The sequence below is a fragment of the Lactuca saligna genome, chromosome 3 (assembly GCF_052625555.1).
Source record: "Lactuca saligna cultivar CGN05327 chromosome 3, ASM5262555v1, whole genome shotgun sequence".
NCBI classification, from domain to species: domain Eukaryota; kingdom Viridiplantae; phylum Streptophyta; class Magnoliopsida; order Asterales; family Asteraceae; genus Lactuca; species Lactuca saligna.
Window position 1 is genome coordinate 174,459,722 of NC_136419.1, and position 14,100 is coordinate 174,473,821.

Here is a 14,100-nt window from a genome sequence, read left to right on the forward strand (position 1 = left end):
GACTTTGATTTTGACTTAGGGCATGATAAGGGGTAAAATGGTCATTTTACCCAAAGGTCAGTTAGCAGTTTTTGACTAAGTGTTTGGTGGGAATACCGCCGGAGGATTTCCAGAACAGCAGCAGTCAGACTATTCTCACGAAGATCAGCAGCTACTCCGAGGTGAGTTACCTTCTTATAGTGGTGGGTCTAAGGCCACAATGCCGGCCCACCAGTAGGAGATGTATGATTAGATGATTGTCTCTGTGATATTCATCTAGGGCTGCTACTACCTGTGTTATGTTTATGTGTTTGTATGATATGATGCTATGTGCTAGTGATAGCAAGGGAGATAGTCCCCAGGTTACCGGTCGATATGGCTGTGGGGCAGTCATGCCCAGCCATGCTATATAGACTATGTGATATATGTGTTATGTGGTAGTAGTAGGGGGTGAAACAGTCCCCGGTACCCGGTCGAGAGGGCCGAAGGGGGGCCAGCACCTAGATATGCTCGACAGTATCCGGTCGAGAGGACCGAAGGGGAGGCCAGCACCTAGATATGCTAGGCAGTATCCGGTCGAGAGGACCGAAGGGGTAGGTCGGGCACCCACATATGCCTGACAATTTATGTATGTTATGTGATTGTATGGTTTGTGGTATAATGGGGAAACTCACTAAGCTTTGTGCTTACAGTTTACAGTTTTGGTTTCAGTTACCTCTTCATCGAAGGGGAAGGAGCTGGCTCGGTAGCGGCACATCATGCACACACACGGGTTTCCGCATTTATTAGATCTATCTGGGATTTATACTCTGATGTTTCGATTGGTTGTATGACTTGACTTTTGAACATGGTTTCTGTCGTGATGTAGTTTGGTCAAACAATGTTTTTATTTATTAACATTTTCTAAAGTAATGTTTTAAAAACGGAATTTTTGGATGTGAAAATTGGGTCGTTACATTCCACCAGCTTAAGACTCTAGTTTTCAGTTGTCTTACAGCGAAGATGGTTTTCCTCTTCTCGCTGCAGTTGTAGCTGTCAAACACCATCTCCATCTCGGAGATCCAATCCATTATCTCCACAGGCTTAGGGCTTCCTGAGATACTTGGTGGTTTTGCACCCAAGAAATTCTTGTACATCCACCCATCCTTGTTGTTTCTCCTCTACCGGCCATCCCTTTGCTCACCTTGAGTCCCTACTTGACTCACTTGGTGGCTGTAGTTCCCTTCCTCCGATTGCTCGGGAATCAGCTCGGGTTGCTCAATGGGCATAGTAGGTTCGTCCTTATTTTCGTGCAATATCTGCCTCATTTTATCCCTTTGTTCTGCTAACATGGCACGAATAATGGCTTGTACTCTAACCATGGTAATTGGTTCGGGGGAATTTGCTACAACAGGTATTTGCTGATCACTAGGGGTTGATTCCTATTCCCATTTGCATTCCCAGCTCCACTGCGGGTTCTAGTCATTTTGATCTATACACCGAATAAGGTGAATTTAGATCTTTATTTAGGATAGACGTTTAAATCGTCCTTATCACTTCGAAACGTTTACATGCTAGTTCTAATATCGTAGTCGTACGTTTAGAATCCTAAACACATAAGGTTTGCAGATCCGGTCGGCAACATACCATAGATCCGAATAAATAACAGCATATAAGGCACAAAGCATTTAGCACATAAAAGCATTTTAGGCATAATTCCTAAAATAAGCTAGTCCTCACACCTCACTATCATTGCTTAGCATTCTAAGTTTAAGTCTAGAAATCCTACAAATTCCTAGTTCGCTTAAACTAATGCTCTGATACCAACTGTGACATCCCCAAAATCATGGCCAGAAAAGAATGTTTTTTTTTGGTTATACTTTATTTCAAAATTAGAGTAACCTTTTAATAAAAGAGTTGTGGAAATTGTCCCAAAACAATAATATGATAAAGAGTTATCAAAAGCATTTCCTTAGAAATGCATTTCATTAAGAGACTTGGGATGTCATGTTCGATACAGTACATAAGTATAAACAATACAATATAAGCCTTACTACATTATTTCATATCTACAAGCCTATATCCGCAATCCTTCATCCCAACACATCACAATTATTTTCGAGCGCCACTACCTGTAATACATAAAACTGAGTGGGTCAGGCTTGGGAGCTTGGTGAGCACATAGGGTTTTCAACCCACAATAAATAAGTTTATTAATTTCATCGACCAACAATAACCCGATTACCCGTTCCCGTTATCCTCACATTACGTCCCTAAACACCTATCATAAGGGACCTATCCTAAGGATCATCATCGGGATGGACACTACTGCTAAGGGGGTTCCTCAGCAATAAATGTCCTAAAGGCAACCATGAGGGGGATCGAGTACACCGGTGAACACATCGTTCACAACACCTACAGGTTGCGAGCCTATCATCATTCCACTGGACCGTCTACAAGAGTCCGTTGTCGTCATCTATACTCTGCTAGATGACAGGATCAACAACAACAACATCGAGGCATTTCATCATTTTATCACACATCACCTATTACATCTACCCATGTTTTACCCCAACATTTTTGTAGATATAAAATACATGACAATTTAAATCATATAAAACTTGTATAAAATCCTTCATCTAGCATAGATAGAAAGTATAAAAATAATATACACACATAGCACGTAGTTTATATAAAATACTTCATATCTATGTGTAAGATGAAAGGGACGATGCACTCATGTGAAAAGGTGGTGATTCCGAACTCAGACAGCGCTTAGCTTCTTAAAAATAATATCCTTCGTCGAAACCTAGTATTATTACCACTAGAGTTTAGTCTATTATTCGCCGAGACTAATTGATATTCTAGCTATTATTACTATTATATAAGCGTTAAAAAATACTTATATAACCCATAATAATAGCCCAAATATTTATTATAAGTTCCTAATAACGTTACTATAATTAAATAAAAGCTATATTAAAAATAGCGTAGGCGTAGCTCATTTACAGCGGATTTTATAGAAAAACTAGGCTTTGCTTGGAGCAGTGTTCCCAAGTCGAAAAGCTCTTCTTCTCGGAGCCGTCGAGCACTCCGGGGCTTCCGCCTCGTGCTAGGGAGGTTCCCTAGGCTTTTCGGGGGCTTTCGGGGCTATAGAGAGGTTCTAGAGAGAGAGAGTAAAGAGAAGAAAGAATGAGAAATGTGTGAAGAAAATGAGGGTGGGAGAGGTGGTATTTATAGGGTGAAATGTGGCTGAACTTGGTGCCACATGTCACCATCTGGTGGTAAGCCTTGGGGAGAAAGCAATGACCAAGATTGTGCCACGTCAACCATTTTCGCAGAGTACACTTCCGACTTCTAAAATCCGTAACTTTCACATACGAGCTCCGTTTCTAACGTTCTTTATATCCACACGTAGGTAAAAATAAGATCTACAACTTTTATTTTGACTCCGTCGACTAATTTTCGACCGATCTTAAATTTAACAGTACGGGGAGATTATACTGTTAAATGTTCGCGTAAAATTGATAAATTCTACATACGTACTCTGTTTTCGTCTGTCTTTTTACCGTTGAGTTCCTATTAATGAGATCTTCAATTATCATTTAGGTCACGTAGGCCAAAAACCGCTCGATCTAAAATTCGAGTTTCGGGCTGTACACTGCTAAGCCGAAACTTCGAAAAAATCATAATTTCCTCATCCGAAGTCAGATTTGGGCGTTCTTTTTATGGATGCTCTCGGTTTAACGTATTCTACAACTTTTGATTAGATCGTTAAGGGTAAAAATCGCTATATCGTAAATTCACTATTTACGCTTCCCGGTAGGTATCGTGCTGGTTCCATCGCGAAACTTCGACGGATCATATCTTCTTCGGTACAACTCAGATTTCGGCGTTCTTTATATCTCCTAAATCCTTGTTTCGACCACTACAACTTTATGTAAAGATATCGGGTTTATCTCACATTTTAATTTTGATGCTTATTTTTATTCTTTATTTATTATACATTTATAAATGAGTAATAAGCACATAAATACACATAATTCACATAATACTCAAATATATCATTTTTATTATTTCAGGAAGAGTTACAACAGTTGACCTAGACTATTACATTGTCTAAAAATTCTTAGCTCCGAAACCCGGGCGTTACAACCGATAACCATCGGGCCTTGCCCGGAACAGATCTGTTAGTAACATGCATTGGGCACCGCCCAACATACTTATTAGTCCCTGTTTGGAATTGGGCCCCACCCGGTATACATACAACCACGTAAAATACATGCCAGAATCACTAAGACAAATAACATACAATACACTCATCAGGACCCGCTTGGCATCAGACCCCGCCCGGTATGTATATCACAGGTCACACATGTAAAAGTCAGATAGACAACTAGCACCCTTATCATAATAAATCATGGGTTGGCATTGATGCCTTCGACCCGCCAAACACAATAACACCATATCATACTGACTAAAGATATAAAAAAAGCTATAAAAACCAAATATTTTACCATGTGACTCCAAAACACAAACCAAAGGCTTAGATACCGCAACCAATATTATCAAAATACATTTCTATATGTGTGAACAACAAAGTACATTGCTTTTGAAATAAGAAATGATTGAATAAGAAAAATATAAAAAGCTAAATTAGAAAAAATACAAAAAAAAAAATGAAGTAAGATGTTATATTAGATAAAATATTGAATGTTAATTATTACATCTTGTATGTAGCCATATTATTGGCTAAATACATGAAAAGGCATTGTACTTTCATTTGGTGGTCTTACATAGCATTTTACTCTTATTTCTATCATAAAAAATATTTAATTTAATTTAATTTTTTTTTCATGTACTTTGACACTTGACAGTACATTGCTATAATTAGGTAGAAAGAACTAGCAATGTACTTCCATATAAACATAATAACTAAAGAGAAATCAAATATCCTCATATTTTTTTCTCCAACACACTTAAGATTGTAACACTTCATATTTAATAAAACTAATAAATTTTTATTGCACTTGTCATCATTTAAAAGTGATCGAAGCATGGTATGATGATATTTAATTTCTTACAACTAAATTTTAACATTCGGACGACATTATAAATTCAAACGGCTATATAAAATCGGTTTTTAAATATATTTTGTTATATTTTAATATTAATATTTTGATTGTTATTATTATTAAAAATTGCGAACAACATTTTATCAATCGAACATCATAAATTTGAATGACTATATAAAATCGGAACAAAAACAAAGTTTGTCCCTATTAATTCTGGATATTAATTGGCACAGTATTACAATTGCGTGGTGCGTTATGCGGATTGAAAACATTTACTCGAACACTATACGATGCTTCCGATTTTATATAAGAATTCGAATTTATAATGTCCGATTTATAAAATATTGTTCGAAATTTATAACAATAATAATATTAATATTAAAATATAAAAATATCAAAAAACCGATTTTATATAACCGTTTGAATTTATAATGTCGTCCAAATGTTAAAATTTTATGCGAAATTTATAACAATAATAATAATTATTATTATAAAGAAATAAAAATAACAAAAAAAAAAAACAAAATTGAAAAACAAAAAAACAATAAAAGATAAAAGAAAAAAATAATATCAAATCAAATATCAAAATTTTGATTTGATTAATTTAGAGGGTAAAAATGTAAACCCTTTATGGGGTGAACGACCTGCTCCATTCAATATGTAATGTAACTTTTCTTTTTTAGATTTGGACAAGGGCTGATCCGGCCCTGTTCCATACACGGGACACCAAAATTTGGGTTGGACCCTTGTTACGACTTGATAAAGAAACAATATTTCTTTCTTTCTTCGTTTAGAAGCAGTCTCCCTTCTTTTTACCGGTGAATCCAAGTAGTCGGAGGTCGCAGTTGAAGATCCTTATGATGCTTACGACGAAACCAAAAAACCTTTTTTTCTTTGTTGTCTCTCATCCCCTCAACAAATTTAAAGGTACATTCGCTACTTGTTCCCCACTTCTTTCATTAAGAAATCCTTCATCGTTTTTACAATTTGGCAACAGAATATTTACCCCCGAAAACGATTTCAGCTCGGTTTCTTTCAACATCTTCTCCCAATCGTCAAACACCGGTTAATCATCCTCGGTCTCTCAGTGAGAAGATTACTAACCTTGATGATGCCCTCCAACTGTTTGATGAAATGATACAGAGGGAGCCTGTGCCCCCAGTTGTCAAATTTACACAGTTGTTGGAAGCAGTTACCACAATGAAACAGTATTCTTGTTCCATTGAGCTTTTTCAACGAATGAATGCCCTTCGTGTTCCTATGGATGCGTACACTATTAGCATTGTGAGCAAGTGCTGTTGCCAAATGCACCGCACAAATGAAGGATTTGCAGTATTAGGCTATGGCTTCAAACACAATATATTACCAAATGTCTGCACTTTTAGCACCCTCTTAAATGGACTTGTCCTAGAAGATAGAGTTTTCAAAGCCGAAAGGTTATTCAAGAAGCTGATCAAAGAAGCACTTTGTGAACCTAATGCAATTATGTACAACATTATGATTAAAGGACTTTGCAAATCTGGTAATAATGATACAGCCATTGCTTTGCTTAAACTAATGGATGAAAAGGGTTGTAAACCTGATGTGGTCACAAATAACACCATCATTGACAACCTTTGCAAGGATAAAATGGTAGATGATGCTTTAAACCTCTTCAGAGAAATGGTCTTCCACAAAGGCATCCTACCTAATGTTGTCACTTACACCTCTTTAATTCACGGCCTTTGTAACTTGTGTCGTTGGGACGAAGTCGATAAAATACTCAAAGAAATGGAAGAGCAAAGGATCTCCCCAAATGTTCATACGTTTAGTATATTAGTGGATTCCCTTGGCAAAGAAGGTAAGGTTAAAGATGCAAAAGGTGTCTTCAACTTAATGATCCAAAAAGGCAACGTTCCCAATGTAGTGATATACAATTCACTTATTGATGGGTATTGTTTGCGAGGTGAAATGAGCAAAGCAAGGGAAGTTTTAAATTTGATGGGGTCTCGAGGCCTGATGCCTAATGTTGCTACTTATAGTAGTTTAATGAATAGGTATTGCAAGAAACTGAAGATAGAAGAAGCCATGGATTTGTTTCATGAAATAACTAAAAAAGGTGGTATGCAACCGAATGTGATCACTTACGGTATAATGATACAAGGATTGTTTCAAGCTGGATGTTGTGAAGCTGCTTGCGAATTCTTTAACGAGATACGAGCACACAAACTGATTCCAGATGAAAGCACTTACAGAATAGTCTTGAAGGGTCTTTGCAACAACAAACAAGTGGATCAAGCACAAACTTTATTTCATCTGAATGGGGCGAATAAGATAAAATTGGATATTGCTATGTATAATATACTTATTGATGGTGCAAGTAAAAGTGGGAAGTTTGATATTGCAAGGAACCTTTTCAATGATCTAACTGTTAAAGGTTTGCAACCGAATGTTTGGACATATAATACAATGATCAGTGGTTTTTGTCGGGAAGGATTAGTGAGTGAAGCAAAAGAGTTTTTTCTTAAGATGGATGATGTGCACAAAAGTACCCACTAATTTTAATATTTATAACCTAACAAACTTAGACTAACTATGCACTTATAGGCAGTGTACCTAGTCAGATTACAGTATAGCTTAGGTAAGTCGGGTGTCGATCACAGGGAACGGTGGTGAATTAATTTAAAATATTTAATTATAGGTTACAGGTTACACGGAATGAATAAAGAAGTAGTTTAATAAATCTCAAACGAACAATTAATTAACAACTCTCGATAAACTAACAGGAAAGCAAATCTCTTCAGGTACTTTGGTTTAGACAAATTACACTTTAAAAACATAGACAATTGCATACACAAATTCATTTATTCGTGTTCACCGATTCCTAAAATGATTAGATTCGCGTTCACTATAACTAATCCTTTAGCAAACAAGTCAATTCAAACAGTGATCAATTGGTTAAACTAACATGCTTCCTAGTGTTCAGTTCGTATCAAGCAAGAATTGCAAATATAGTTAATCAAATTAGGCATTCAATTAACCTCTTGTTGATGGTCATCAAATAAGGCTCACACATTAACTTACTTATTCCCAAATTAATCCTAGTTTCACATTCGTTATTCCTAGACTTATAATCTCGATGGTCACCAAAATCATAAGAGACAAGCAATCAAGCATATGTTCATACAACTCAATTCACTTAACAATTAACAGCAAATAATTATCATTAATACGTAAGGATCTTTTAACAAGCTTGGCAAGATAAATTAAACACAAACAAACTATTCAATATAGCAATTAGTCTAATAATCAAAGCTTCATTCAATCATAAACACAAAGTAAAAGGTTTTTACACCCAAATCAGAAACTAAATACAGAATAGTAACACAATGGAATGCTAAACATGGTCACGTTAACTACCCATATGATTACCGACACGTATCCGCTCTCCAACCCTTCCGATCTCCGCTCCTGTTAGCTTAACGGCCTTCCGGCCACCTCCTAGACCCTCAAAACGACAACTATGAAGTTTTCTTGTTGCACAAGTCGAAGTGGAATATCATAAATTATTCAAATTGGTGGAATGATATGGGGTATTTATAGTTGATGGAGATGGAATTTATATGGAATATTAGAGTTGGATTGGAATAAGGAAACTAATGGTGGCTTAGGGATTAAGCAAATAAAAATAAGATAAGTGGAGCTTGGGGAATAAGTAACTTGGAGGGAATTTCCGTCCAGCTTTTATGCTTCATCTTCAAGGCCAATTTTGGATAAGATAAGTGTCGAATTAGCCAAAAGTCCCTCTCACATAAGTCGTAGGAAATTTCATCTAGTTTTCAGAACAGTTTGAACCTCGTCAATTGGACTTATGAGTCATCAGATATACCCAAAACACTGAAGAGGGGTCAATCTGCCAGCAATATCCTTTTTGCATCTTTTCAGCTCCATTCTCTTTCTTTTGCATTATTTTAACTGTAATTAAATATTTCAAAGCATATTAAGTTTATTTTAGTTCTAAATAATAATAATAAATGCTAAAATATTAAGATATGTTATACATAAATATATATAAAAATACACATATCAATGGAGGAAAGGGGCTGCCAGCCGGATAGTGTGACTTACAATGTTCTTCTCCAAGGAATTTTAAAGTATGTTCATCATGATATGGTAGAGATGCTTTTACTGGAAATGGAAGGAAAAGGCTTCTCACTTGATGCTTCAACTGTATCAATGTTACTTGATCATATAAAAGCTAGATCTTTCGATGCTTCTTTGCTTAAGCTGATTGGTAAGCTTGTGCCAAAGGAAGAAGTGGGTGCTCCTTGTTTTACTGTGTAGATGGCTTCTTGGTTTTCTAAGAGGGTATGGTTTAGGCCATCTTTGGTCTGCAAGTTTGTTATCATTTAGTTATTTTTGTTTGCCAATATTAAGTTCATCATTATTATGGCTAGTTCTTCATTGTTATCTATTTACTTTTCTCATCTTATGTCCCATTTATGTTCAACTTCACATTAAAATATGCAGCCTGTTTATTTTACTTTTTAATATCTACTCAATACTTAGTATCAATAACTGGTTCTCGAAATGAAAAGCCTACATCACGATAAGCTCAAAAGTCAAAACAAAATAAGCATTTGGTGTGCAAGATAATTTTCATGTCAGTTAAACATACGTATTAAAATGTATTTAATTCTTTGCATAAAAAAATACAATATTCCATTGTGAGATGTCAAATTAGTTGCACTTATCGTTCTTTCTATTTGCTAAAACCTTTTCATTTGTATCCACCGAACAAGTTTAAGTATGAAGTTTACATACAAGATAACATAAAACCATTTTTTGGTATTCCCATAACAATATGAATCCTTTGTTTTTGTAACTTCTAAATAACAATTTTGCAAGATCAAACTGTTGGTTCTGGGATCATATTGACAACAAGGAAATTGTTCAACTTACTTGCAGTGGTAACTTTTGAATGTTAATCTTAAGAAAAGAACCGAGTCCCATACAATAACTAAAATGCTATTTAATGTTGATGTTTATAATTCAAGGTAAAAATGTTTGAGAAGCAAAAAGAAAAAAATGTTAGATATTTCAGTAAAAAAAAAAAAGGTTATCATTGTTCCTCAAAGTTTGATTTAATTTTGGGTGAGGAACGATGCACAAAATGTAGATTCACAACATCTAGGGAGTAAATAATTATTGTGAATTAATTCACGTATTGCAGTAAAAAAAAGGATAAATGTTGTTGTTCTTCAAACTTTAACTAATAAGTTATCCGGGGCTTCGTCCATAACGTTTAGAAGAAAAAAAAACCACCTTAAAATCGGTGCTTTTAAAATAACAAATTTTTTTATAAAAAATAAAAAATAGACCACAAGTGTGAAGGTCAACAAAATTCAATGACCATTTACGTATAATATGACTTTAAAAATGTTTCGTATAAAAGGTCAGTGATTATGATTTTAACTATGATGAGATAATTTTCCCTATATTAAGATATTAATTAATATATGTATCCAATTGATGATGGTTGCTTTATAAATGTTTGATATGAAAATAAAAGATAGTTGAGATCAGGTGCATATTTAACGGGACATTGGAGTATTACGAAATAATTTCCATATCTTCGGATATTAACCAAATCCAACTGATGATGAACATGAACTCAAAATCATTATTTTAAAAATGTTTCGTATAAAAGGTCGTGATTATGTACAAATTATATTAAACAGGACATTCTGGAAATATAATATCTTTAAAAAATAACGCATACATATTATACAGGTAGACCGTTATGGACAAAAAGTCAAAAACACCCCTACAGGTTTTTTAACAAAATTAAGATTCCTAAAAGATACACGCAACCAGTTTTTTTTTTTACCCAGTTTACACTGATAAAACAAAACCAGTCTAAAACAAAACGAGGTCAATAACACGAGCTGTTCCGTTCTTCGTTGTAGGCCAGTCCCTTTTAATGGTGAATCCAAGTGGTCGAAGCTCGAAGATTATTTTGGTGCTTCCAGCGAAACCAAAACACGTTGTTTCTTCTGTCGTCTCTCCTCCCCTCAACAAGTTCAAAGATACATCTGTTGCTCATTCCACCCTCATTTCATCATTTTCACAATTTGGCACCGGAATCTTTACCCCCAAAACGATTTCAGCTCGGTTTCTTTCAACATCTTCTCCTAATCGTCAAACACCGGTTAATCATTATCGGTCTATGAGTGAGAAGATTACTAACCTTGATGATGCCCTCCAACTGTTCGATGAAATGACTAAGAGGAAACCTCTGCCCTCAGTTTTCAAATTTACCCAGTTGTTGCAAGCAGTTACCAAAATGAAACAGTATTCTTGTTCGGTTGACCTTTTTAAACGAATGAATGCCCTTCGTGTTCCTGTTAATGTGCACACTATTAGCATTGTGATCAAGTGCTGTTGCCAAATGCACCGCACAAATGAAGGATTTGCAGTCTTAGGCTATGGCTTCAAACACAATATATTACCAAATGTCTGCACTTTTAACACACTCTTAAATGGACTCATCCTTGAAAATAGAGTCCTCAAAGCCGAAAGACTATTTAAGAAGCTGATCAAAGTGGAACTTTGTGAACCTAATACAATTACGTACAGCACTATGATTAAAGGGCTTTGCAGATTTGGCAACAATGATACTGCCATTGCATTGCTTAAACTAATGGATAGAAGGGGTTGTAAACCAGATGTGATCACATATAGCATCATCATTGATAGTCTTTGCAAAGACAAAATGGTAGATGATGCTTTAGGAATCTTCAAAGAAATGGTCTTCAAAAAAGGCATCCTACCTAATATTGTGACTTACAATTCTTTGATTCATGGCCTTTGTAATTTATGTCGTTGGGATGATGTCTCTAAATTGCTCAAAGAAATGGAGGATGATAGGATCTCTCTAGATGTTCGGACATATAGTATATTAGTTGATACGCTTTGCAAGGAAGGGAAGGTGGAGGATGCAAATTGTATTATCAACTTAATGACTGAAAGAAGGAAGGTTCCTGATGTAGTGACTTACAACTCACTTATTGATGGGTATTGTTTGCGAGGAGAAATGGGGAAAGCAAAGGAAGTTTTTGATTTGATAGGGGTTTGAGGTTTGGTTCCTAATATTGTGAGTTATAATAGTTTATTGAATGGGTATTGTAAGAAATTGAAGATAGAAGAGGCCATGCATTTGTTTCATGAAATAACTAAAAAAGGTGGTATACAACCGAATGTGATCACTTACAGCACCATGCTACAGGGATTGTTTAAAGCTAGACGTTGTGAAGCTGCATGCAAACTCTTTAACAAGATGCAGGCACACAACCTGATTCCAGATGAAATCACTTACACAATTGTTTTGGAGGGTCTTTGCAACAACAATCAAGTGGAGAAAGCACTCTCTTTATTCTATTTGATAGGTGACAACAAGCTAAATTCAAATATAAAGGTGTACAATATACTCATTGATGGTGCAAGTAAAAATGGGAAGTTTGATATTGCAAGGAACATTTTCAATGACCTAACTGGTAAAGGTTTGCAACCGGACGTTCGGACATATACTGTGATGATCAAAGGTGTTTTTCGGGAAGGTGTTTTTGGGGAAGCCAAAGAAATGTTTTTTGAAATGGAAAAGAGAGGCTGCTCACCAGATGATGTGACTTACCGGATTCTTCTCCAAGGATTTCTAAAGAACCAACAACATGATATGGTAGAAATGCTTCTACATGAAATGGAAGGAAAAGGTTTCTCACTTGATGCTTCAACTGTAGAAATGTTACTTCATTATATAAAAACTAGTTGTTTAGATGCTTCTTTGCTTAAGTTGATTGGTAAGCTTGTGCCAAAGGAAGCAGTGGATGCTCCTTGTTTTACAGTGTAGATGGCATCTTGTTTTTTTAAATGGTATGGGTTTGGCCATCTTTGGATTTCAGAGCAACTGTGACTTGTTCTTCACTGTAATTTGTTTACTTTTTCCATTTTAAATCGCATTCATGTTTAAACATATACATGTCTTTTATGTAATCTTTTAATATTAACTCATTGTTTACGTCTTTTTTTGGGTCCTATTCAAATGATGCAAGAAGCATTGGATACATGATTGTTACATACATCTTAAAGCATATTTAAAATCTCATTTTCAATTACCTAATTTCATTACAACCATAAGAATTAAATAAACATATTACTGGTATATATCACAGTTACAATACACATCCATCATTGATAGAAAATAGAAGTTTACCTTCCCAAAAATACGTAACCATTACTCCATTAGTTAACAAAATATGACCTACCGATACTATTTGGGTTAATTTAGACAAAAGAAAACAGAAGAAAAAAAAGTCTAACTATGATAAAATGTCTGCTTGTATCTCCTTGTTTTTGTGAAGGATACCATAAGCTTATTCTTGAATCTCAACAGCCTGGAATTATGTCCACTTATATAGGACAATTAGACAAAAGCAAACAATGACACTCAATGGAAGTCCATTGAGAGAATTTTCTGAAAGGATCATCGATGCAAGATCCTAAAACCAGAAAGACCATTTGTACTTGTATTTTGAAACTTGGACTCATGATAAATTTTGAAACTTGGACTCAAAATGCGACTTTTTACTAAACCACATAGACCATGTAATTTGGTCCAATTTGTATATAAAAAGGGATCACACAGAAAAAGAAAATCGTATATAGAAAAAGAAAATCTCAGATTTGTTAGAACATTGATCCTAACTGTCTTATATTTCAACCTCTTGCACCAGTATGGACATATCTTACCTTTTGCACCGGTAGTCGACACACTTCGTTTTTATATTAAAACCCATGGGCCATGTTTCCTATTGTTCTCGTTTTCCATTTTAATCGTTTTAGAATATAAAAAATAGTCACTTCAATATGAAAAAAAATAAGTCCATAGCTCGCAAACATTTAAAAAGTAAAAGAAATATTTAGGTTCTAAAAAAACATTAGCAAAAATTGTAATGTTTTCCATTATGTAATCAAAAAAATTATGCATTTGTAATAATAAACCGATAAAGATAGATATATTGATATTTGC

The 14,100-nt window shown here is 35.1% G+C and overlaps 1 pseudogene; it reads left to right on the forward strand.

Annotated features, from left to right (window-relative positions):
• The first annotated feature begins 1,308 nt into the window (after positions 1-1,308).
• Positions 1,309-13,024, forward strand: LOC145036178 (uncharacterized; annotated as a pseudogene).
• Positions 13,025-14,100: the final 1,076 nt, after the last annotated feature.